The 27636-nt window shown below is 46.0% G+C and overlaps 1 protein-coding gene across 1 annotated transcript in view; it reads left to right on the top strand.

The window, feature by feature from the left end:
* Positions 1-7027: 7027 nt before the first annotated feature.
* The window catches only part of MYH9 (myosin heavy chain 9), a 163461-nt gene continuing 142852 nt past the window's right edge, over positions 7028-27636 (top strand). The window contains 1 exon segment of the mRNA XM_073592809.1: positions 7028-7184. The gene's annotated coding sequence lies outside the window, so the exon portion shown is untranslated.

Here is a 27636-nt window from a genome sequence, read left to right as displayed (position 1 = left end):
ATAATGCCTCTCTCTCCATTCCACAGCTGACCCCTAGTTCGTTCCAGTAGAGGCAGAGCCTAGGAACCAAAATATCTTTCATTTTCTCTAGGTAGGAGATGGTAAATCCGTCCGGTCCTGGGCTCTTACCCTTAGGGGAATCGCTCAAAGCAACCAGGATTTCCTCCTCCTCGATAGGCTTGTCCAGAAAAGAGCTGTCCTCAGCGGCCAGCCCTACTAATCCTGCTTCCCTTAGAAATTCCACTCCCCTGTCTGTCCGGGTCCTGTCCTCCCTCCCCCGTTGCTCTATGGAATACAGGTCGGCATAGAATTTTTTAAACTCCTCTGCCATACCTCAACTAGTTACTGTTGCCTCACCTCTTTTATCATATATTTTTTCAATAAAGTTCCGACCTCTTTTTTTCCTTATTAATCTGGCCAGGTGTTTACTAGACTTATTCGCCCAATGGTAATTGTCCCTAGTTATTTTATTGACAGATCTTTTTGCCTCCTGCTCCATCGTGTCACTAAGCTCCTCCCTTTTGGCAACTAGTAGGCGGTAGCAGTCCTGGTCCAGCCCCTTTGCCTTTTTATGTACCTGCTCTAGGGAAAAAATTTCCTCTATGAGCTTGTCCCTTTCTGCCCTTCTCTTTTTTTTTAAACCTGCTCCTATTGAAATGAGGATCCCCCTAATGTAGGCTTTGTGTGACTCCCAAAGAATAGAGGGAGATACATCACCCTTGTCATTTGATTTAAAGAAGAAGTCGACTTCCTCCTGAATCCTCTCGACTACTTTGTGGTCCTTCAGCAGACCTTCATTCAGCTTCCACGAGAAGGGCCGCCCCATCGCTTCTGGGATCCTTACCCTCATCGTGACCGGAGAATGATCTGAGAGGGACATAATTTCTATTCTAGTTTCCTCTATCCACTCCAATAAGCTGTGGTCAACAAAAATGTAATCTAGTCTGGAGTAAGTCCCGTGCACAGGGGAGAAGAAGGTGAAATCTCTCTCTTAGCATGTTGCAATCTCCACACATCTATTAACTGACTGCGGAGTAGCTTCCTCCTAATTGACCCTAATGACACCTTCCTTATCCCCTGGGCACAGGACGTACCATCCAGATCAGGGTCCAGACAGAAATTTAGGTCCCCAGCCAGGACTACCTCCCCCTCCCCAAATTCCGATAGCTTCCCTAAGACCTGTCCCAGGAACACCGTTGGGTTTTTGTTTGGGCAATAAACGTTTGCCAACGTGAACATCCTAGTTCCTATGTTACCTTTTAAAAAGATATAACGACCCTCCGGATCGATCATTCTCTCTAGTAGCGAGAAGCTAGTGGCCTTTGAAAACCCTATGGCGACTCCCTTCGACCTGCTGTCGGGGGAATCCCCATAGTACCACTGGGGAATTTTCGGAGCAAACAGCCTGATTCTGGTATCTAGAGTCAAATGGGTCTCCTGTAAAAAAACTATGTCCTCACGCAGGAGGCCTAGCTCCCTTAGTATTTTATGTCTTTTCGTTGGAGAATTTAAACCTTTAACATTGTATGATATAAACTTTAACTCAGGCATGACAGGTAAACCGACCATTGTCCCCTGACCTCTGTTCCCCTAGAGCGCTTCCTGCAGGGATCCCTCCCCCCCCCACTCCCCAACCCCCCTCACCCACCCCCTCCCCCCCCCCACCCCCGCCCCGCCCTCCACCACCCCTTGGGCTTGAAAATCGCCCGAGCCCGCTTGCATGGAAGCTCTCCCATTCCACACACCGTTGCTCATCTCCTGGGGCGGAGCTCCAGCGCCAACCGCCGGCTCCCCCCCCCCTCGGGAAGGGGGGGGAGCAGGGGGCAAGGATCCAGAGCGACCCGACGACACCCCCCCACCCCCCCCCGCACAGACAAAATACTATCAATATAAGTCCATTGGTGTCCATCTCCCCCTACCCCCCGAATCTTGACTTAAATGTAACTCAAGTCCAGTGACCTTAGACCTAATGCCTTCCAGGGTAAGCATGCGGGGGGGGGGGGGAGAGGGGATGGGGGGGAGAAAAAAAAAAAAAAAAACACAACAACAATCCCCCCCTCATCCCCTAAATCCCCCCCCCCCCGCACCCCACTCCCTTTCCTTTTTTTCCCCTTCCCCTCCCTCTTTATAACATATCAGGGATGGGGATACCCAGACTGTTACAGAAGTCCTGTGTTTCTTCCAGGAATCTCATTCTATATGATCTTCCATCCTTTGTGACTATCAGGGATGTTGGAAACCCCCAACTGTATTTGAGGTTGGCCCTCCTGAGTTGATCGAGGATTGGTCTCATCTCTCTTCTCCGGGCCAAAGTCCCAGCTGATAGGTCTGAAAATATCTGCAGATTTTTATTCTCAAAGCTTAATGGAGGGGCTCCCTTTAAATTCTTCCAAATTCTTTCTTTATCCTCATACAGATGAAATTTAACAATAACATCTCTTGGAGTATCTTGCTTAACCTTGGGGGGCTTCCTTATTCTGTGTACCCTATCTATCTTTAGGGCCTCTTCTTCACGTCTTCCCAGGATAGGGTTGAATATCTTCCTCATCCTATCACCCAGGTCCTCATTTTGTTGTTCCGGGATGAACCTGATACGCAGATTCTGCCGCCGGCTCTGGTTCTCCTGTTCTTCTAATCTAAACGCCAGTAAACGGTTTTCATTCTGCATTTTCCTGACTTGATCTTGTAGATCCGAGATTTTTTGGGCTTGAGTACCTGAGACCTCTTCTACTTCCTCCACCCGCCGGAGGAGGTGTCCCATGTCTGTACGGACATTTAAGATCTCGGCTTTTATAGAATTTTCTAGTTTAGTAAACATTTCACTCAGGTCCGTTTTGCTTGGTACCAGGGCCATTATTCTTTGCTCATCAGCTGCACTGCACGCAGAGGCACCCTCTAAGTTGAGCTCTTCACGGGTTCTATCCCCCTGTCCCCCCTTTTGTTTCAGCTGCTCCTTCTTCTTGTCCTTCGTTCCTAGTTGCTTTGCCTCCATTCCAGGGCTCTTTGTACTTGCTTCTTTTAAATATTTTTGGATAGAGCTAGTATTTAAGCTCTCTCTGGTATTTTGGGGTTCCGTATTTCTAGAAGATCGACCTCTCATGTTTCCACTCCTTATCAAACGATCACCCCTTAAGATACATAAGTAAGGAGGGGAGAATCTCCGTCACTGCCACTTTATACTTTTCTCTCCACCCAACACCTTCTCGCCCTGTGCTGTAGAACTGGGAGGTCTGCTGCCCTAAAAAAAAAACAAAAAAAAAAACTGTAGGATTGTGCAGGCCTTCCTGCTTATACCTGCCTAGTCCGCCGGGTGCCCTAGGTGGCGATAACTATACAGGGTGGTAGGCAGATAATGGGTGTACCCCACACAGTCACAACAGTAGCTTCAGGCTGCGTACCGCATCTCCAATCTTAAGGTATAGGTCCCTATAGCTTCGGCCCTTGACCGTACGTTGGTAATGTTGTCTTATTAATTTTGGCCGTATAGATTGTCGACAAAGCCAGAGACCATAAGATCACGGCTTAAATTCTGTAGGGGGGATCAGGGGGAACCTCTAGTTGCATTCGGCCCCCTCCTTAATGAAGCTGATAGCAGTAAACAGGTGAGAGTCCTGACAACATATAACCACCTGGCCTCACTCTCTCACCGCAAGGAGCACTGAATAGATACCATCAGTTCTTATATAAGGATTACTTAGCGGGTAGGAAAGGGACTGTAGGGTTTCCCATACCTTGCTTTCTCCCGCTTCAGCTCCAGAAGCCGCCGCCATTCAGTGCTTGGCAGCGTTCACTTTATTGTAGTGCTGTCTGTCACCGTGCTCGTGCCCGGATACCTTAAATAGGCAGCCGCACCGGTCCAGCTTACAGGCTCTCCCAGCCCAGCTTGTCCTCCGCGTCACAGATCTCCAGGGGAGGAAGTCACTGCTGTAATTCGTTCACCTCCCATCGGCCAGGGAGCCTGGGGAGATGGTCCGGCTCTGCTTCCGCAGTCTCAGCAGGGGGGAAGGGAGGGGGCTAGGTAGACAAGCGGCCGCTCAATCGCTCTCGGCCAGCCGTCCAGCGGGCTCTCTCCCCGCACTGCATCGCCAGAACTCCTGGACGCTCCGTCTCCCCACCGCCTCCAGAGCCGACGCTGGGCTCCTCCCCCATTCGGACGTCACACATGCATCACGTCCATCTCCCAGTAGCGTCCTGTGTCTTCTGTGCAATGCCACTGGTCTGAGGCTATTTACATAATAATGCCGCTGCTATTTACATATCACTGACGGTTATTTACATGTAAACACAGGGTCTGCAGGTGAGTCATCTGTACACAACAATAGGGCAGAGCTGAGCAGCATTAGTAACAGGACTTCACACTGAGCTATCGGGACACAGCACGGGACTAAAACTTCAAGGGAATTTAAACTGGGATAGTTGGCAAGTATGAGGCAGCTGCTTTGGGCCCCACAACAATGATGGGGCCCAGGGCAGGTGCCCCTTTTGCCCTGCCTTAAAGACGGCCCTGCCCACAACAATGATGGGGCCCAGGGCAGCTGCCCCTTTTGCCCTGCCTTAAAGACGGCCCTGGGTAGAGGTACTGATTCTGATAAGCCCACAACCACAGCCCAGGGTTGTTGGGATAAGGCCCTTGTCCCCATCAACAAGGAGACAAGGTGCTTTAGGGTGGGGGGGGCAGAGCCCCCCCACCTCAAAGCACCCGCCCCTCCATGTTGAGGGCATATGGCCTGGTATGATTCAGGAGGGGGGCGCTCGCTCGTCCCCCCCTTCCTGGCCTGCCAGGCTGCGTACTCAGATAAGGGTCTGGTATGGATTTTGGGGGGAGGGGGGACTTAACAACCAGCTATTCACTGCGCTCTGATTGGGAAAAGCTTTGTCCACTCAGGGCTTAGAATGCAATGTGCAGCACGCAGTGCGTTGAAGGGTGTTCAGCAGGGCGAACAACCGCCCAATGTGTCAAACTTTTGCTTGGCCCGAACCGGTCGTCCAACTCTGTGCCTCAGCATTGGTATTCCTGGGAGGAATCGTGCCCCATCATTGTTATCAGTGGGAGGAATAGTGCCCAATCATTGGTATCAGTGGGAGGAATAGTGCCCCATTATTGGTATCAATGGGAAGAATAGTGACCAATCATTGGTATCAGTGAGAGAAATAGTGCCCCATCATTGCTATCAGTGGGAAGAATAGTGCCCAATCATTGGTATCAGTGAGAGAAATAGTGCCCCATCATTGCTATCAGTGGGAGGAATAGTGCCCCATAATTGGTATCAGTGGGAAGAATAGTGCCCGATCATTGGTATCAGTGGGAGGAATAGTGCTCAATCATTGGTATCAGTGGGAGGAATAGTGCCCAATCATTGGTATCAGGGGGAGGAATAGTGCCCCATCATTGGTATCAATGAGAGAAATAGTGCTCCATCATTGCTATCAGTGGGAGGAATAGTGCCCAATCATTGGTATCAGTGGGAAGAATAGTGCCCAATCATTGATATTAGTGAGAGAAATAGTGTCCTATTGGTGTCAGTGGGAAGAATAGTGCCCCATCATTGCTATCAGTGGGAGGAATAGTGCCCAATCATGGGTATCAGTGGGAGGAATAGTGCCCCATCATTGGTATCAGTGGGAGGAATGGTGCCCCATTGTTGATGTCAGGGGAAGGAATAGTGCACCATCATTGGTATCAGTGGGAAGAATAATGCCCAATCATTGGTATCAGTGAGAGAAATAGTACCCCATCATTCCTATCAGTGGAGAGAATAGGGCCCAGTCATTGGTATCAGTGGGAATAATAGTGCCCTATCATTGGTATCAGTGAGAGAAATAGTGTCCTATGGGTGTCAGTGAGAGAAATAGTGTCCTATTGGTGTCAGTGGGAAGAATAGTGCCCAATCATTGGTATCAGTGGGAAGAATAGTGCCCAATCATTGGTATCAGTGAGAGAAATAGTGCCCCATCATTGCCATCAGTGGGAAGAATAGTGCCCAATCATTGGTATTAGTGTCAGTGGGAGGAATATCGTCCTGCTATTAGTGTCAGTGGGAGGAAAAGCACCCTGCTATTGGGTGTCAGTGGGAGGAATAGCACCCTGCTATTGGGTGTCAGTGGGAGGAATAGCATCCTGCTATTGGGTGTCAGTGGGAGGAATAGCACCCTGCTATTGGGTGTCAGTGGGAGGAATAGCATCCTGCTATTGGGTGTCAGTGGGAGGAATAGCATCCTGCCATTGGTGTCAGTGGGAGGAATAGTGACTTGTCATTGGTGTCAGTAGGAGGAATAGTGACTTGTCATTGGTGTCAGTGGGAGGAATAGTGACTTGTCAGTGGGAGGAATAGCACCCTGTCATTGGTGTCAGTGGGAGGAATAGCGCCCTGTCATTGGTGTCAGTGGGAGGAATAGCGCCCTGTCATTGGTGTCAGTGGGAGGAATAGCGCCCTGTCATTGGTGTCAGTGGGAGGAATAGTACTCCAAGGGCCAGATAAAGACTAGCAAAGGGCTGCAGTTTGGAGACCCCTGGGCTAAAGAATGGCATTAGGTTCATATAACGGCTCTTATAAAACCACACCCCATTTTAAATGAATGCCCCCCTAATTAAAGTGCATTCTCCGCCTACAATGGTTTGCTGGATGCACAGCTGAAGAACGTGTCTGTGGAAAATGTTTGAAGAAGTATACAAGTATGCATTCCATTCCCCAGACAGTAGTGTGTAGACGGCTGGATGCGCCCTCCCAGGGCTGCTGATAGCACTAGGAATGTGGAGTGGCACACAGCACCGTGTCTAACAAAGACACACACTTCTCTCTCTCCTATTACACACGGATACCTCCCCGGCTCATTGTCACACCTTTGTCCTAGTAGAACATTATAGTATCCCTGACATTAGTTTCCTGTCACTTTGATATACGATTGGCTAATTGGCCAGAGCGCGCAAACTTCGCCGTGACTGGAACGTATTCCTCGCCACGGATTGGTCAGCAGAGGTGACGGGCTGCTCTATGCCCCGCCTCCTAGGTAGCGCCCTCCTAGCTGTGGGCGGGATCGTCCGGTCGCCTCCCTGCTTGAAACCTACATCGCTGAGGAATAGTAGTTGGTCCCCTGACTTCCTCTGAGGTGGCAGCGATATCGTTCAAGTCTTCGGATCTCTCTGCGGCTCTTCTCCCCGGCTGAGCCTAGGCGCCTTGTGTCAGGTACGGTCCGTGCTGTCCTCGGTGTGCACAGTCATACCTCAGCTTATGGTTCCGGGCGCACACCTTTCCCATGTCGGGGGGGGAGTCTGAGCTGGAAGTTGTACGAAGTACTTCTCTCCGGGCGGGGGCGGGGAGCGGCCACTCCTAGAGTGTAATCCGGGGAGCCGGCCAGGTGCTGCTCCTTCCTCAGGGGGTTTAGAGCAGCCATGACTGGGCAGTGTGTGTGAGGAGAACCGGCCACCCCGTTCTAATCCACACCCGCCGTTGACCTCTATGTGGAGGTCGTGTAGGATGGTAATGTCTCCACCTTTTAAAGAGTAAAGTTCATGGTGTGGCGCAGTGTTGTGTGGAGCCACTTCCTGTGCTGTGTGTGTGTGTGTGTGTGTGTGTGTGTGTGTGTGTGTGTGGAGGGTGGGGTGCCGGCTTCCTGTGATCCGTGTACCCGCAGGCTCTTCTTTCTCTAATGTACACACCTTGCTATGAGTAGACTTCTCCACCCCAACCTTCGTCTGCATACACCTCACTATTTGAGGAGACCTCTCCACCCCAACCTTCGTCTGCATACACCTCACTATCTGAGGAGACCTCTCCACCCCAACCTTCGTCTGCATACACCTCACTATCTGAGGAGACCTCTCCACCCCAACCTTCGTCTGCATACACCTCACTATTTGAGGAGACCTCTCCACCCCAACCTTCGTCTGCATACACCTCACTATCTGAGGAGACCTCTCCACCCCAACCTTCGTCTGCATACACCTCACTATTTTGAGGAGACCTCTCCACCCCAACCTTCGTCTGCATACACCTCACTATTTTGAGGAGACCTCTCCACCCCAACCTTCGTCTGCATACACCTCACTATCTGAGGAGACCTCTCCACCCCAACCTTCGTCTGCATACAACTCACTATCTGAGGAGACCTCTCCACCCCAACCTTCGTCTGCATACACCTCACTATCCGAGGAGACCTCTCCACCCCAACCTTCGTCTGCATACACCTCACTATCCGAGGAGACCTCTCCACCCCAACCTTCGTCTGCATACACCCTGCTATGTGGTTCCAGGCCTGCCCTGGGGGCGGGGTTCACAGGAACTAGTTAGCTGTATGGGCACCATACACTACATCCTAATATCTGATTCTATTGTCAATAGGTTACTGTACAATTGGAAAAATCATTCCATATTGAATTTGTTCTTACCACTGGATTGTCCAATCAAACCAATCAGAATAATTTCCATTTTAAATTGATCAGTTTTGCGATAACTTGATTGTGACTTTGTGAGACTTTAGAGATCTGATATTGTGAAGGATCATTACATGTATGGCCACTGTTAGACTCTTCATACGCAATACAATCTGATTATGCAATCTCCTTTTAGCTCTACCATTCACTCTAGTACAGGTGCACTCCTGATTTCAAACTATTTGAATGGATTGTTTGTATTAGTTTTGGTAAAGCTGCCATAGATGATTTGGGGTGTGTGTTGTTGGTTTTTTTTTTTTTTTTCTCTCCAGCTGAACCACTCTAATTTTCGATGTCATTGCACACATTTTATGCTAAAGTTCACTTTATATACTCTTGTGGGACTGCCAGACAGCCGATCTTAAAAAAAAAAAGATTCCCCCATCCACATATTGGAGGTGGATGAAGTAATCTGCTGTGTCATCCTCTGCCAGAATATGCTGATCAGTTCTCCAACCAATAGGCATCTGATGTGCTGATCAAACACAGATTTTTCAACAGCCCCATTCCAGAGGAGCTGATCACTCTTCTTGAACAGGAACTGCCATAGATGGATTGATATGCTGTTGGGCCCCCGCTGAACCAGGTGGATTTTGATTCATCTATGGCCAGCTGTAGTCCGAAGGAGATTGTATAAAGATTGGTAGATCTAGGCTGACCATACACTATACAATGTAGTAAAGACAGCCTATCTGACTAGATACAAAATAAGTGAATCATTTAGGTAGGGCTTCTTCTAGTTTTGATCTGAACTAGAATGATTAGAGATTACACCTTCATTCTCCTTAGAACTACCGCAACTATGTATTGGAAGCCCTACCTTAATGATCCATTAAATTTATATCCAGGCTGTGATACTAAATTGTTAGACCCTAGAGGTCTCCAGACATGTAATAGTCTTACCATACAAAACTTCATTAGGGTCCTTTCACACTGGGGCGGTTTGCAGGCGCTATTGCGCTAATAATAGTGCCTGCAAACCGACCCGAAAGTGCTGCTGCTTTCATTCCAGTGTGAAAGCCCCGAGGGCTTTCACACTGGAGCGATGTGCTGGCAGGACGGTAAAAAAAGTCCTGCTAGCAGCATCTTCGGAGCGGTGAAGGAGCGGAGTGTATACCGCTCCTTCACCGCTCCTGCCCATTGAAATCAATCGGACGGCGCAGCTATACCGCCGGCAAAGCGCCTCAGCAGAGGAGCTTTGCGGTTGTTTTTAACCATTTCTCGGCCGTTAGTGGGGGGTAAAACCGCCCCGCTAGCGGCCGCATACCGACAGTGAAGCGCCGCTTTACCACCGCCCGCCCCAGTGTGAAAGGGCTCTTACCAGTGCTATGTAATATGAGGACCTAAATAAGGGCATTACAAGTACACAGTAGTTTGTGAAATCTTTTAGATCTGCCATTAGATTGTAACGTGTGTGTGTGTGTGTTTAGTCAGATTGTGAGTTGCATGGCCCTTTTTGGTTCTATCATTGGGCCAGGTTAGGTGTTGGAAGATTGTTACCATGTCCTGCATAGTTTAATTTCCACCGTGGTCTTTACTTGGTCACATATGGGTTCTGTAGCTGTCCTTAAGTGGCTACAAACAGTAAAGATGGTTTAAAGTATAGTATGTAATCAGTTCTTTGTGTGTATGTCTCCTGCATAAGAGCTCAACTCTTCTACCTTTTGTGAACACTTCCTGTAAGTAAGGTTTCCTCTTCAAGCTGCCACACCCAACTTGACTCTAGAAGCACAAGCATGGCTCCTAACTATCCTTTATTTAGGACTATCCCTCTCTCTCCCTTTTAATTTGTCCCTCCTTGTTCTGCTGAACTGACCTTAATAAAGTATGCAATAACTAGTGTTTTTTTTTATAATGCACTAAGCAATTCATCCAACCAAAATTGCATTTGATTTTTATAAAAAGCCAGTATAATGGAATGTAGTTATGAAAAGAGAACTTTTGGGTTAGCCATTCATGTTATACTTAACTCTTCCTGGTTGGTGTAACTCGGGGCAGACAGGGGCTGCATCCCTTCTTCTACATATCTTATCTAAAAGCCATCTATTGTCCTCATCTCAAAGTTGTCACTTGTGCATTTGCAGTGTACCTAGGGACTTGTATTGTTTAGTCTGTTAATTTTTCTTCATAATTTGGTTAATTGATTTGTTAGGGTAATTGTCCAGTTTGAGGAGGCACACTCTGACAGCATGACCCGCCTACATAATACCCTGCTTGTAAGCTGCTCTCTAATTAAAATCATCAACTTCATTTCATCCAGCCCCATTAAATGAGCTCTTGTGAATATTTTGCGAAAATCACAGGCAATTGTAATAAGGTGGAGAGATGTGCAGAAACAGGACTTTGTATTTTCATTGTCCTTTATGATATGGGTCATGTCTGGTCCGTCTGTGCGCCCTTTAGGGTTCCTAAGGCTCAACTCCAGCAGCTGGCCAGCCTGGTTCACTTTGGTGTGTTGCATGGGCTTCCTAACATTCCTTTACAGGCCAAAAATGGACCCAACGAAAGAATATAATTTTTTACTAATTCCTGTAAAATGTGAAAAATTGCAGCTTTTGCTGCAATACTCGCCTTCTCCCCCATGACTGTCCTCCAAAGACACAATCTGCCTTTCACTAGGCAGCCACTGCTGTTATGTTGACTGGTGCCAAGCATCATTGAAATGGATCTGCGACGAGAGGTAGTCGTTGGCTTTGCCCATTTATTCAAGGAAGTGGATCACTCAAACCTGGGATCTGAGGTAGACAGTGACTCGCGCCCCGGGCTTGCATCATGGCACAGCCTGGGCTCGCACCAAAATACAATTTCCCATTAAACTGCAAAGCCAGTGGAAGGGGCTGCACATATCCAGCGGCCCAGATGCCCTGCATCGTGACAGTGAAAATCCCCTTTTCGGGTTTGGGGGCTAGTGCCAGCTGCTGAATGTAACGTATTCAACTAAATGGGGGCGTCTGCCACTGCATACAATGCACAGTTGCAGCGTTGTGGTGCAGGCTTTAGGGCAGGGATATGCAATTAGCGGATCTCCAGCTGTTGCAAAACTACAAGTCCCATCATGCCTCTGCCTCTGGGTGTCTTGCTTGTGGCTGTCAGACTTGCTATACCTCATGGGACTTGTAGTTTTGCAACAGCTGGAGGTCCGCTAATTGCATATCCCTTCTTTAGGGGGTCAACACTGGCAGTTTTGATAGTCTCCTGTAATTAAAGTATGTATGCTGAAAATTTGCTAAAATGTGGGCAAGGAATGCTGGGATGGGAAGCTAAAAGCTGATAATGAACTTTAAAGTGGAAGAAAAGTCTTAACTGTAACTATTCTTAAATATGCTACTTCCATTCTTCGCTAACCTGTATAAAATAAAAAATGTGTACGTACTCGTTTTTTTAGTCTGCCCATGCGATCCTGCAGCTCTGTGTAAGGAATACAGGTTTGACACAATAGGTAGGAGTGGGAGTGAACATTAAGAATAGATAGTTGGGTTTTTCTTCCACTTCAAACCTTCTGTAAATAGAAGCTGGTGGTCATTTCAGACACAAGCCAATGACTATTGTTTAACAGGTCACTGTTATGAAAAAAGATGCAGGGATTTTGAGTTCAGCTAATCTCTTAATGGTGGATTTATGAAGTTAGTAATTTCAAGTGTAACACTGCTTTCATTTTATATTGCTACCCTGCCAGTTTTATCCCCAATACAGAGCGATATCGGGCATACTATATTTAAAAATTTTTTTTTTTCTTTTTTCCCCCTTTGGGCTTGTGCATGTGTGCCATACTTTCAATCCTAAGGGCTCTTTCACACTGGGCGGATCACTGATGATCCGCCCCGTGAACACCCGCTTGCTCAGCGGGGATCGCTCCGCCGATCCCCCGCTGCACACTGTGCAGCGACTGACCTGTCAGAGCGCCGCTCTCCCCTATGGGGGATCGGATGATGACGGACCGTAGATTCCATCATCACCCGATCCGAAAACGGATGGAAAAGTAGGGTTTTCCTCCGTTACACTTATCGGAGCGGGTCGGATGTCAGCGGACATGTCACCGTTGACATCCGACGCTCCATAGGGATACATGTATGTCTGTTTTTCTTCCGAAAACGTAAGGATGAAAAATGGACATACGGATCGTCCATGTGAAAGAGCCCTAAGAGTGTGGTTACTTTAAAGGCAGGGGGCAACTATAGGCAGATCAGACTGAGCTTATGAGAAGTTGAATAAACAGTCAGACATTGCATTAAGGGAACAAAATGCTATATGGAAAGGCCTAACGATTGAGCACCCAGATTTGTTGATGGTGAAAACTTGCTAGAGACAGCATCACTGATGGGAGTTTTGCTTAGCAACCTGTTGCACCCTAAATAGGAATGTAACATGTTGCCAAAGGTGGAGTTAGCCTTTAAGTCTACATTCACACAGATGTTTTGCCACAGTGCAATTTGGCAGGAATCCGATTACTTCTGATGGTTCTGACGTGAGCATAATAGCTGTGGCTGGCAAGTCCATACACAGGTTATCACTGGCTGGGCAAACAGCCACAAATGGCTGTTGCCATTGACAACCTGATTTGAATGGGCTTGGCGATGGCAGCTAGTCATTTATACATGTCAAACAGCAGCAGTAGATTCCTGCCACTGCCATTTGCACCATGGCAAAATGCCTGTTAATGTAGCTTAACCACCTCAATACTGGGCACTTTAACCCCCTTCCTGCCCAGGCCAGTTTTCAGCGCTACCGCACTTTGACAATTGCATGGTCATTTAACACTGTACCCAAATTAATTTTTTATCATTTTCTTCCCACAAATAGCTTTCTTTTGGTGGTATGTAATCACTGCTGGGGTGCAGAGAATTTTGTAAATAAGTAGTACTTCTCCTTCACTGGCAGCACTGATTTGGGGGGGGGGGGGGGGGGCACAGATGGGCACGTTTGGGGCTGCATTGTGATCAGGTCACAATCAGTCCCACTTTATTGCCTATACACATCTACCCTGTGAGGAGATGCTGCTAATATGCTCTCCTCACCTCACACTGTGTGGCGAGGAGAGCCGATAAATGGCATCTCCTTGTTTACATGTGACTGGCTGTGATTAGACACGGTGCCCCCACGGGCGTGCATTCATGGGTAAATGGGGCATCATGACATCCCAGAACAAGAGCCGCCCTGCTCCCCTGTCATTCATCTATACAGTGGGCGGGAGGCAGTTAAAGTGGTTGTAAAGGCTCCAGGTTTTTAAATGAATGCATGAAGGTAAAAAAAAAACTTGTGTGCAGCAGCCTGCCAATACTTACCTGAACCCCATCGCAATCGGTAATGTGAACGAGAGCCTGGGCTCTCCAGGGACTCTCCCTCATTTGCTGAGAGCCTGCAGCGGGAGCCATTTTCAGTCACAGCCAATGAGAGAGGGGGCGTAGCCGAGCCGCTGCTGTGCGAATGGTCTTGCAGAGAAGCGGCTCAAGAACGAACCTGCTTGGGTGCCCTCATAGCAAGCTGCTTGCTCTAGGGGCACTTGCCAGGAGCGCTGGCGGGGACCCAAGAAGATTGGGGTTGCTCTGTGCAAAACCACTGCACAGTGCAGGTAAGTGTGACATTGTGTGGGGTCCCCCCCCCCAGAGTCTGCCTTTTTAATATCACTTACATAATTCTGACACGGTCACATCACCTGTGGCAGAACTTCTTTATGAAATTACTTAAGAGCTTAGATGTCACAATGACCTCCATCCTGTTCTGCTCCAACTTAAAAGGAGATCTGTTCACTGATTAGCCCAGATGATACTCATGTGAAAGGGGCCTTTTCAACTAAATGGCAGGTGCTGCTCTTTCAGGTCAAAATATATCAATTAAAGTCTTGTGTTTTTTTTTTCAAATAACAAACATGTTATACTAGCCTGCTCTGTGCAGTGGTTTTGCAGATCAGCCCCAATCCTCCTTGGATCCCATGCTGGCTTCTCCCTCCTGCCGGGTGTCCTCACAGCTAGCAGCTTGCTATGGGGGCACCTGAGCAGGTGGACTTCCGACTTGTGGCTCTGTGTGTCCATTGACACAAAGAGCTGCGGCTCGGCCCCACCCGTTTGTCTCCTGAATGTCTACCGCAACCAGTGAGCCATTCAGGAGTGCGAGTCCCCAGAGAGGCATTGCTCTCGTGGACATTGCTGGATTGAGAGGGGGATTGGGTAGGTAAGTGGGGGGCTGCTGCAAACAGAAGGCAGTTTTTTGTTTTTTGTTTCTTCCTGCATAGAATCATCTGCACTTTTGTGGTACTGATGGGAAAAGTTGCACTGTCTGTATCCCTTTTAGAAATGGTTCACCCTTGGCGAGCATCTTGCTTGTGAAGCAAATGTATAAGCAATCTAGAATTGCTATATTTTCCCCACAAGTGCAGTTGTGCTTTTAAGTGTACACCTCTGAGAAGTGTGTTTTTGTCAGCATGGAATGCACAGGTGTTATGTGTATCTGCGTGCGGGCAGTCTCATTCATGTCAAGTGAGACACGGACAGCTTCTCCCAATTTGACATCCATGTGAGCGCAAGTCTCCAAACTTGCACTGTCTGTGTTCAGGGACACAAACCCACACAGATGTCAAATTGGGAGCACAAGCTGTGCCTGTGTGTCTCCATTGATGTGAATGGGACTGCCTGCATGTGGATGCACAGAACATCTGTGCATGCATTTCGGACAAACTTGGCTCTCACACAGGTGTATGCTTAAGTACGCCTGTGTGAACGAAGCCTTAGTGCCGGTTCACACAGGGGCGGCACGACTTGCAGGTCGCCTCAGCGAGGCGACCTGCAAACGACTTCTGAGGCGACTTGCAAAACGACTTCTGTATAGAAGTCTATGCAAGTCGCCCCAAGTCGCCCCCAAAGTAGTACAGGAACCTTTTTCTAAGTCGGAGCGACTTGCGTCGCTCCTATTAGAACGGTTCCGTAGCACAGAACGGGAGGCGACTTGTCAGGCGACTAGGTCGCCTGACAAGTCGCCCCTATGTGAACCGAGCCTTAGACAGCAGCATTGTCAGCCTCTGGAGAGGGTAGCGTTGGACAACAAATTTAAAGCCTACCTCCAACTAAAACTTTGTAAGCAGTTGTTACTTGTTTTACCTGTTTTTAGAGTGGAACATGTAACTTGTTCCCTCTCCTTCAGCATCTCCCTGATCCACTGCATCTAATGACAGCAAGTGAGGGATCTTTTCTCCCCTTGCTGTCACAATTAAAAAAACAAAAAAGGCTGTGTCATTGAGTTCTATAAATGGGGAAACTGCAGGCCTTTGCCGCTGTTGACATGTAGTTCTCAATGAACTACCAGGATGCTGTTGGGCACTCTAGGTAGTTCATGGTCTCTTCCTGTCAGTGTGTAACTGCCTGTATGAGCAGACAAACTGACAAGTCTACAGAAGTCCTGCAATCTGCTGATCGTGGGTGCAGTGCTTTCAGGCTCCTATTAAAAAAAAAAAAGAATGCACATCTTTTTGCAGGTAAAAGTGAACTTCTTCTTTAACCACTTGCATACTGCGGCAGGGCTGTCACTCTGTGCCAGATCACGTACTTAGTGCGTGATCTGACACTTCCGGGACTGGGGTGCACACACGGTGGGCACTGTGGACTCTGTCCCTTGTCCCCAAAAAGTCAGTGTCCAATTTGTCTGCTGTGATATTGCATTCCCGATTAAAGTTGCTGTTCGTCGCCATTAGTTGTAAAATAAAAATCCCAAAGTTTGTAGATGCTATAACTTTTGCACAAACCAATAAATATATGCTTATTGGGATGTTTTCTTACCCAAAATATGTAGCAGAATACAAATTTGCCTAAATTTGATGAAGAAATTAGACTTGTTTTATAGCAGAAAGTAAAAAAAATATTTTTTCAAAATTGATTATTTTTTTCGCAAGAATCGCAGATCGCTGCCATTACTAATAGAAAAAAAAAATTATAATAAAAATGCCATAACTATAAAACTAGCCCCTATTTTGTAGATGCTATAACTTTTGTGCAAACCAATCAATATACGTTTGCAAAAATTACCAAAAATATGTAGAAGCATATATATCGGCCTAAACTGAGGAAGAAATTTTTTTTTTATATATTGGATATTTATTACAGCAAAAAGTAAAAAAAAAATGCAGAGGTGATCAAATAACACCAAAAGTAAGCTCTATTTGTGGGGAAAAAGCACATACATTTTATTTGGGTACAGCATCACATGACTGCGCAATTGTCGGTTAAAGTAACGCAGTGCTGTACCGTAAAAAATGGCTGGTCATGAAGGCGGGTAAATCTTCCGAAGGTCAAGTGGTTAAATGGCTTGTCTCAGCCACCTAACTTCTATTTGTGCAGGACAGCTTGTCTGTTATGGGAAGTTGAAAAACAATAGACTTGCTAACCAGCTTAACAGGTGTAAATAAACCCCAAAAATGCAGTTTTTCATACTAGTAAACTGCAATATAATTTTGTTTTTGGGTTTAGATGCACCTTTTTATTTTTGCATTCTCAATTTACATTAATTGTTTTAAATAGTACAGTAATAATGAAAATTACAGGAAAAAAGTTTGTCAATTGCAAAATGCAATCATGGGTATAAGTACAAAGCAAATTAATGAGTTAAACTCCGAAGGATGTTGCATATTAGCATGGAGGATAAAGGGGGGGGGGGGATAGAGAATTATCCCTCAGGGTTTACAATATCAATGATGTTGGAGTTCATAACTGGCATCCATATAGAGAAATAATAAATAAGAGTACCACAGCTTATTAAACAGGGGTCAAGTTGCTAGAGAATGGCACACATAAAGAGAATACAATATTTTCAGGAGTGATGGTATACCATTGTTTTGGGCCAGTAACTCAAATGAGTACAGGAGATGCAAAAAAAAAAAAATTTAAGCCGGCAGTCACAAATACTGTAGCTGACTCAATAAAGACACTTGCCGCTTCAGGGATCTAGCGCCATCCTCACCCGGGCCGGTTCTTTGTCAGTCTTTGGGGCACCGGCATGTTTATAATGGGAAGGTGGCTTTGACTCCCTGTGGCTTGAAGGCTGTGCCTGGGGGTGCTGAACTGCCTGTGGAATCACCTAAGCGATCTGACAGAAGTATGGGTGGGTAGTGTACCTGCTCCCCAAAAGAAAAGATGGAAGGAGGACTCATAGCAGAACTTCCCCTTTAGGGTGATATTCTGCTTTTAAAGGTAGAGAGATGTAACTCCTATTGAGACCAAGTTAGACTAAACAATCTTGTCGGTTGAATAATGCATCCAGCCAGATCATATATCCCAAAATGTATCTTGTTTGTTCTAAATGGTATAACCCACCTTTTCTGCTTCCATAGCTCTTTCCACCTCCCTTTTCTAATCTAATAGCGTGGGACAGTAAGTCTGTTTCCGTAATCTGAGTATTAAACTCTTAGCAGCATTTACAATGTTCTGTACGATTTAAGGGAGGAAGGGTTGTCATGAAACAGTGACATATATTGGATTTATATACCAGTGAGAAGAATTTTTAGCACATATCCTGGGTCTTGGAGCGAATTGAAGATTCAGGGGAGAGTTTAGCAATTTTCTGAAGTTGAGTTGGTGTAAACTCTGACCTCAATTCTGCTTCCCACACAAAATATGGATTAGTTGTGAGTGATTAGCAACCAGAAGTTTATTCGTGTCTGATAAGAGATGTTGGGAGTCCCTGCTTGAGGCACACATAAATTCATATGCGGTTATGGTATCTGAGGGGTGAAATTTGGGTGTTGGTGGAGAAAGTCGGTTAGTCAATTGCCTAGTTTTAGATACTTTTAAAATGAATCAGTCCACCCTAGAGCCTCTGTCTTCACAATCTTCATCTCACAAGCAATATCCTCGGAAAAAAGCTTATGGTGTATTGCCATTTAACCTCTTCAGGACCGGGCCTATTTTTTACACTTTGTGTTTACAAGTTAAAATCAGGTTTGTTTGTTTTTGCTAGAAAATTACTTAAAACCCCCAAACTTTTATATATACAATTACAAAGCTGCCTATGAATGGCTGAGCTCCACTCAGGTGGACTCAAGTGTGAGACGGGAAGTCTGGCTCACAGCCAGAGCCCAGCACTGTACTGTATGAAGTTGAAGCTATATACAATTTATAGAGCGCTTAGTCAATGCAGCACTTGGTGAAAGAAATGGTTTAAGCCAAGCTGAAGCAAACAAACTAAAGTGGCAGGAAACCTGGAGATCAGCTTTAACCTTTTGCAATGCCAAAAGTGTTTATGGCAGCACCTGGTGACTATGAATGAGACACTGTGGAGTAGTGTGTAGTAAACCGTAGAGGGGGAGCTGCAAAGCATGCAGGTAATCATAGAAGGTCATTAGACAGGCGGCACTCACAATGAAAGGCAATTTTTCAAGTAAGCTTATGTTCAATTGTCAATAATAGCTGTTCTGTTTGTATTGCTATTACAATGTGGATGTTCAATATAATTGTATGCTGTGACTATAGACCTCAGCACTTTAAAATGTATTTGGAAGTGGCTAAAGGATTGTATGTAGGAAAGGAACTGAGTCACTTTAACCCAGTTAATTTCTAGACCTTTTTGAGGAGGAATTGTATGACCTCCATGTAGCCGTTTTTTATGCAGACTTTAGTTTCAGATTTAAAATAAAAGTTGAGCTCCCCCTTTTTTATTTTGCTCTTCGCAGCTTTAGTTACATTCAGGGTGGATTGGATTTGATTTAAATCCAAGTCTATTTTAAATCGGAATTTTTAAAGAGTAACTATCATGTCTGTCCTGTCTGACCCGCTGTTGACTCACTGACAGTCCCATTCACTTTAATGGGACGGCTGGTGAAGGATGTCGTGGCAGCAGGTGAGTGGATGCCCCCTAACAGGCGCTACCATGATGCATCTGAAATGACAGGTGCTCTTTAAATGTAAGGATTCATTCTTGCTGGTAGTTAGAATCTTTAATATTTGCAAACAAAATGAAGGTTTCCTATTTAACAAACTGTCAGGTTAATAAAACTGCAACATCGGAACAGATTTTAGGTTAATCACACATAGCTGAAGAACTACTTCTTTTATTTAATTAAAACATTGCCAGTGCATGTTATCTCCGCTTGCAGAGCGTGGATTCATTGAATGAGTTTACCAAAAATGTAAATATTGCAGAATATACAGCCTAATGCTACATAACTAAGCCCCATTTCATGCTGAATAAACTAAATTATTGTAGCTTAAATGGAAAACTATCTTTAGATTTTTTTTTTTTTTTTTTTTTTTTCTCCAAAAGCATTTTGTTAAAATTTTGATTTAAAAAAAATCACATTTTATTTATGTGCAGACTGTTGGGTTCTGTAAAAAATATTCACTGCAGGGCTTCCCTTTCCGCTGTGAGGTTTTTAAACAGAGCTAAACTCTCACAATCAACACTAGTACTCCTTACGCTGCTAGTCTTCGTAAACGGGAAGGTATATTTAAACTTAATAATTAATAATAAAAACAAATTAAATGGCATCTTTTCTGGTGCTCAGTTATGGTTTAGTCTTGCTTTTAAAGTTAAAAATGTCTGCGAGGCAGGGTCAGCCCACATGTGAACATGTACGGCCCCGATCTGTGCCGCGACACTGACTCCAGTGCTCATATGCTGAACTGATGTCATTGCGGCCCGGCCTATCAAACGACCCAAGGCACAGGACCTGGAAGCAAGACCAAGCGAAGGTGGAAGTGCCGGGGGCCCGTCTGATCGATCCCACCTCAGCGATGGCGGGTGCTGTGTATACTAGCACATTATGGCATAACAGACCTGGGGTGCCCTAAAAAGCTAATTTTATAGCGGACTTCCACTTTAACCACTGGGCACTTAAACCCCCTTCCTAACCAGACCAATTTTCAGCTTTCGGTGCTCTCACCTTTTGAATGACAATTACTCAGTCATGCAACACTGTACCCATATGAAATTTTTGTCCTTTTTTTTTCACACACATAGAGCTTTCTTTTGGTGGTATTTGATCTCCTCTGCTATAAATGAAAAAATACCGAAAATTTTGTAAAAAAAAAAAAAAAATGAATTTTTCTTATTTGCAAAATTTTATAATAGAAATTAAGTCATTTTTCTTCATAAATTTGGACCAAAATTTATACTGCTACATATCTTTGGTAAAAATAACCTAAATTTAGTGGATGTTTAGTCTGTGTGAAAGTTAGTCTACAAGCTATGGTGCCAATCACTGAAAATTGATCACATCTGATTATACCTGATGTACTGAGGCCTATCTCATTTCTTGAGACCCTAACAAGCCAGGAAAGTACAAATACCCACAAAATGACCCCTTTTTGGAAAGTAGACATTCCAAGCTATTTAGTAAGAGGCATGGTGAGTTTTTTTGAAGGTTTTTCCCACAATTTTTTGCAAAATGAAGATTTTTTTTTTTTTGTATTTTTATTTTCACACCAAATTGTCATTATAACGGGTTATTTCTCTCACATGGCATGTACATTACACAAATGACACCCCAAAATATATTTACTACTCCTGAGTTAATCTCAACTACCTATTACACTTTTGAAGGCCCTGGAGCACCAGGACAATGGAAACGCCCACAAAGTGACCCCATTTTGGAAAGCAAACACCCTAACGTATAATCTGAGGCATAATGAGTCTTCATTTTTCTCGAATCGTCTTCCAGGGCAGCATCCGAGAGGCTCCGAATCACATTAGTCCACCATTATAAATTTCACAGCCTTACCTGCGTGCCTCAGTTGTTTGTGTTTCCTCCAGACCCACAGGAGCTGCAAGAAACATTTGTTATTTTTACTTCTGTCTCTGTGCTTGTTGCAGACCCCCTGCCAGCATCCCATACATCCCGGTGGGCCTTGGGAGGGCGAACGGGAGCAGCAAAACGTGAGCAGTATTGCTCTGCCTGAGATTTCACCCCTACTGAGGGGTCTGCAATCATCCCCCCCCAGGCTACAAGGACGCACTGTCATCTCCCCCATGCCGCTGCACTCAGGCCTACCGCACCTTTTTGGTCAAGTCTGGGGATCTCCGTCAGCCCTCCTTATGTGTACCAGGGAGGGGGATGGTATTTTACCCCCCTCCCCCGCCCCAGGGCTGCGCCGGTCGGGTAGGTCGTGTTTCACCTTCTTTCTCTTCCCCTATTGTCCCTGGTGTGCCCGCCGCTCGCTTCCCACTGTCTTGCGGTTGGCATCCTCTGCACACCGCTGTGCGAGCCTCTCCTCATGGAGGCTCTACAGGGTGTACCAAGATGGCGCCGGCCCCGCGGGATCTATTTCCGGTTCCGGGTGGTGGCCATTTTCCTGAAGCCCATCTCCGATCAGAGGTAGAGCTGGACACTCGGGACTTCCAGGGGCGGGAATTAAAAAAAAAAAAAAAAAATTAAGCGGAGCTTAAGCAGGAAGCAGTTAAAAAGGGCCCTCTAAGCAGAAGATCCTGGTGGCTGACCATGTCTGACGCTTCTCCACCCTGCCTTGCAGATCCTGCGAGCCAGGACAGCTCCAAGGTAAGCCAGAATACTCAGGAGTTATCTCTGTCTTAACCTTACTATAAAACTACCTACTTACAGGCAGTTTCTTTTTTTTTTTTTTTTTTTTTTGACCGCCTACCTCACGGGGACCTTTTTTACTATGCTTAACTTTAGGCAAAAAAAACCCCAAGGAAAGGAAAGCGAAAGGCAAAACATGTGCTTCATGCAGCCACCGGCTTTCCCCTGAATGGGGAAAAAAAACCCCTGTGTCAAATGTATAGACAAGATGGTGGCCAAACAATCGCAGGGGTATTTGAAAGATCTACTCAACTCTTTCAAGAAGGAAATTCAGAGCACCATGGCGCCACTATGCTCAGTTATTGAGAAATTAGAAGCGCCATCAAGTATCGGTCAGGCCAGTATCCCATCTACCAGCGCGACATGTGTTCCTACAGGGAACAGGCAGAGCAGGAAGAGGACTCAGATGAATCGGAGGATGGTATTTACTCAGACTCTGAGGAGGAAGATGACATGGCAGAGGGCAACCTATTCCCCTCAGAGGATACGGATAGTCTTCTTAAAGCCATAGCTGACACGTTGGGCATTAAGGAAAAACGCAGAAAACCGCAGAGCTCACAATACATGACAAGAGGTATAAAGGGCGACAACCCAGAACATTCCCTGTACACCAAACCCTCAAAGACATGGTCAAAAAAGAATGGGAAGACCCAGAGAAAAAACTTTATACCAGCCACAGTCAAACGCAGATACCCGTTTGCAGAGACAGACACCAAAACCTGGGCTAAATTCCCCAAAGTGGATGCCTCTCCGGCGAAAGTCACAAATAAATCTGACTTGGCTTTTGACGACGCAGGTATCCTGAGCGACCCCACAGATAAAAAAAAAAAAAAAAAAAAATAGAAGCCCTTCTAAAGAGTGCCTGGGAAGCAGGGGCCGCAAACCTGAATCCGGCAATAGCTTCCACCTGCACAGCCCGGACTTTACTAATCTGGTTAACCCAGCTCCAAGAACTGCTGGAGAATGATACACCCAGGGAGGAATTAATAAAAACCATCCCTACACTAACCAGAGCGGCTGCTTTTCTAGCTGATGCCTCAGCTGAAACTGTCAGGATATCTTCAAGGGCCACAGCACTACTCAACTCTGTGGCTGAAGTCTTGGGGAGGAGACATTTCTTCCAAGAACAGATTATGCGGGATTCCATTCTCTGGAGACCTACTTTTCGGGCCTGAACTAGAAGCAGTCCTAGACAGGACCGCAGCAAAAAACAAGGGTTTTCCCCAAACCAAAAAGAAGCAAGGGAAGGTGCCCTTTCGGCAATTTAAAAAAAAATCAACAAACCAGGGGGAAAAAAGCATTGGAGACAGCAAAACAAAAAAAGGCAAGGTGAATTCATCCTCAAGCCTCCTAACCAAAAGAACAAAAAACAATGACTGTCACCAGGTGGGGGGCAGACTTGCGGCCTTTTCCTTCCAATGGGGGAAGGCAACAAAAAACAAGTTCATCTTGCGCACCATAGCGGACGGTTACGCAATAGAATTCTCCACCTGCCCCCCAACCAAATACCTAGCAACCATGCTGCCAAGGGACAACGATCGAGCAAAGGCCTTCTTAGAATCCCTGCAAAACCTACTGGATCAAAAGGTGATTCGCCAAGTACCTCAAGCAGAGGAACAAAGGGGCTTCTACTCCCATATATTCACAAAAAAGAAACCGTCAGGCAAGCTAAGACTCGTAGTGAACCTCAAACCTCTCTCAACTGAGGGATAACATACAAGAAATTCAGAATGGAGTCTTACTCGATCAGGAACATCCTACCACAATCTCGTTCATGGTGACTCTAGACCTACAGGATGCCTACCTACATGTCCTCATAAGGGAGGAGCATCGAAAGTTCCTGAGGTTCGCAATACAAGGGCCAGCAACTACTTTACACCTGCAATGCGCAGCTCTCCCTTTCGGCATCTCTTCAGCACCAAGAATCTTCTCAAAGATAATGGCGGAAGCATTAAAAGGTCTAAGACAGCAAGGTATTAGAATAATACCGTACTTAGACGATCTACTGTTTGCGGACTCGGCAGAAATCCTAGAGAACAATCTGCGCACCAGTATGTCCTATCTGTAAAACTTGGGATGGATAGTGAACGCAGAGAAATCTCAAATGACCCCAAGCCAGAGAGTGGTATATTTGGGATATGTGCTGAACTCCAGACTATCAACAGAAGAAAAGAACGAAAAATCACACAGGCAATAACCTCCCTTTTTTAGGGACCAATGCCATAACAGTCAGACGAGGAATGACCATACTGGGACTGACGTCTTCCATTCCAGCCATCACCTAGGCACAGATTCACATGAGACCTCTACAGAACTACATTCTGTCTCAGTGGGATGGCAGGCACTCATCCCTAGACAAATTAATTCCTGTCTCAACCACAGTCAAGCAAACACTCCAATGGTGGCTCAATCCACTTCGATACATCGAAGGGCGCAGATTTGCTCAATCCAATCACCACAGATGCCAGCGCCCTAGGCTGCGGGGCCCACATGGAGGGGCTCTGCTCACAAGGGAAATGGACGTCCAAATGGTCCCAAGCCTCCTCAAACTTTAGAGCTAAAAGCTGTGGGGGAAGCATTAAAAGCGTTCAAGACAGCATTATGGGGAAAAGACTTAAAGGTGCAATCAGACAACGCCACGACTGTGGCATATCTAAACAGACAAGGTGGTACAAAGTCCCGAAAATTGATGAAACTGACAGACGATCCTACTATGAGCAGAATTGAACATAAAGTCAATATCAGGCATTCATCTGAAAGGAACAGACAATACGCTGGCAGACTTCCTGAGCTGGAAGACCATAAGACAGACGGAATGGTCACTGAACCAAACAATCTTCGCTCAGATCACTCAAATGGGGAGTACCCGAGGTAGATCTATTCGCTTCCAAGGCAAATGCAAAATCTTCAATGTTTTTCTGTCTGGACCCCACAGACGGCAACAGCGGGGTAGATGCTTTCAACCAAAGCTGGGGATGGCAACTGTTATGCATTCCCTCCAACTGCCATAATCCCAAAGGTGATTCAAAAAATCAAGAGAAAACGGTGATACTAATAGCACTGCACTGGCTCCAGAGAGTATGGTTCAGCCACTTGAAAAACCTCAGCATACAAAATCAGCTGACACTGACGGACCGGCCGGGTCTGCTGTCACAGGGCCCAGTCAACCACCCAAATCACAAGATCCTGAAGCTTTCGGCTTGGTTACTGAAAGGGTAAGACTTCAGAACAAAGGGCTGTCAGATAAAGTGATCAATACCATCTTAAACAGCAGGAAGCCTGTAACTAGGGCTATCTATGAGAAAGTAAGGAAAAAGTTTGTCTCCTGGACAGAAACAAACCGATCTCCAACAGAGGGATAATCCCAACAATTTTGGATTTCCTACAAGATGGTGCAGACAAAAACATCTCTCCAGGCACTTTGAAGGTATAAGTTGCAGCACTCTCCTTGGTCATGGATACCAGATTAGCAGAGGATCCGCTGATAAAGCGATTCCTAACTTTGCTTAAAAGAGCTAGACCAGCCAAAATTTATAGAACTCCAACTTGGGACATGGCCACAGTACTTAAGGGCTTTCTGTCCCCTCCATTTGAACCGATGGAAGAAAGCTCAGACAAAAACCTCACTTTGAGGACTGCACTCCTTCTAGCCCTAGTGTCTGCCAGAAGAGTGAGTGAAATCCAAGCTCTGTCAATAATGGAACCATACTGCCTAATACATTTAGACAAGATAATTCTCTCTCCAGATCCGGCCTTTCTACCCAAGGTCTCCAACGTTCCATAGAACCCAAAATATTGTCACTCTTCTCTTCCAAAAACTATGAACAGTAGAAAGACACTTACAGCAAGCTAGATGTAAGAAACACGCTCATAACATATCTCGAAAGAACAAAGGCTTGGGGAAGGACTCCCTTTTTGTCCTTTTTGCAGGAGTCAACAAAGGGAAACAGGCTTCCAAGAATACCATCAGCAGATGGATAAGAATGGCCATACAGACGACTTATGAGGCACAGGACCTCACTCCGCCAAGCGGAATCAGAGCGAACACAACCAGAGCTTGGGCAACCTCGGTCGCAGAGAAAGCAGGGGCAACTCCGGAGCAGATCTGCAGGGCAGCGACATGGTTGAGCTTTAGTACCTTTTGCAAAGCACTACCGTATAAGCCAGCTGTCCGACCAAGACCAGGCATTTGGTCGCAAGGTGCTCCAGTCTCTATCCCCACCCTAGTAAGTATTGCTTGATACATCCTCTCGGATGCTGCCCTGGAAGACGATTCGAGAAAACAGTTAGGTACCTGGTAACTTCTAAGAATTCTTCAAGGGCATCACTAGTTCCCACCCTTGAAATGATAAATACCAGGTACAGCGGGGGAGCTTTTGAACTTACTGGGAATTCCTTCGGTGCTTTAATACAACTGAGGCACGCAGGTAAGGCTGTGAAATCTATAATGGTGGACTAATGTGTTTCCTGTTTTAGGGAAGAGGAGCCTATCTCTGATGCTGCCCTGGAAGACTTCTTAGAAAAAGAGTTACCAGGTACCTAATTCTGGTGTGTTTTTTTTTTTTTTTTTTTTTCCCAGAAGTTTTTGGGAAAATGTGCAAAAACTTGTGTAAAAAAAAAAAAAAAAAAAAATTGTCCATCTCTAAGATATTTCCAACACATAGCATGTACATAGCAAAAATGACACCCCAAAATATATTCTACTACTCCTCCTGAGTATGGCGATACCATGTGAGACTTTTACATAGCCTGGCCACATACAGAGGCCCAACATTGAAGTAGCACATTCAGGCGTTCTAGGAGCATAAATTACACATCTAATTTCCTTACAATCTATCACATTTTTGAAGGCCCTTCATATTTCTAACACATAGCATGAACATACCAAGAATTACACCCTAAAATACAGGGACATGGTCAGCGACAGTGAACGGAATTGTCCAGGCAGCAGGCAAGAATATTGTCCATAGTCAGTACAGGCAGGGATACTGTCCTTATACAGTCCAGGGTCAGTGCAAGTAGAGACATTGCCAGCAGTGCCAAAATATTGGTCCTGGTAGTAAGCAGGAACATGGTCCAAGTAGCAGGCCGGGAAAGAATGGGGACAGGAGTTGAGGCTTCTCCCACCCAAGTCTCTTTGAAGCCTCCGAGTCTCCAGACCCTAAATCTGGGAATGAGAAAACTAAATTAGTTTTCTTCATCCAGAAAAACATTTCTGGAGCCCCTCACATATGTGAGACCCCTGTGTCCCCACTAGCATAGCAGGGTAAATGATCAGTCCAAGAGGCAGGCAAAAAACGTGGTCAAACAGTCCAGGGTCAGTTCCAAAGCAGGCAGAGGTAGGTACAAATTAGCGTTAGGCATAAGCTTGGTCGTATAACAGGCCAGGGTCGGTTCCGGCAAAGGCAGAGGTTATGTACAGTTCAGTAGCATAAGGGGTGTGGAGGAAAATGACAGGAAATGAGAATTAAGTTTACCATACTTCCCTAACAATGTAGAGAAGTATGGTGGCGGCAACATTCACCTATACAGAGCCTTGGTTGGGAAGGACATTGGGGACAATAATACGTGGTGTCTCTTCTAATTTCTCCTCTGGAGCACACCTGGCATCCCTTCTGACGTCTGACCTGTTTCACGGGGGGTGATTTTGTCAGGAAAGTGGTGTTTGTGGAGTCTGCTCACGGAATCGGAG

Source organism: Aquarana catesbeiana, linkage group LG07 (genome assembly GCF_042186555.1).
Source record: "Aquarana catesbeiana isolate 2022-GZ linkage group LG07, ASM4218655v1, whole genome shotgun sequence".
Lineage (NCBI taxonomy): Eukaryota > Metazoa > Chordata > Amphibia > Anura > Ranidae > Aquarana > Aquarana catesbeiana.
Note: the sequence above shows the minus strand (reverse complement) of the source record. Positions and strands in the feature narration are given on the sequence as shown.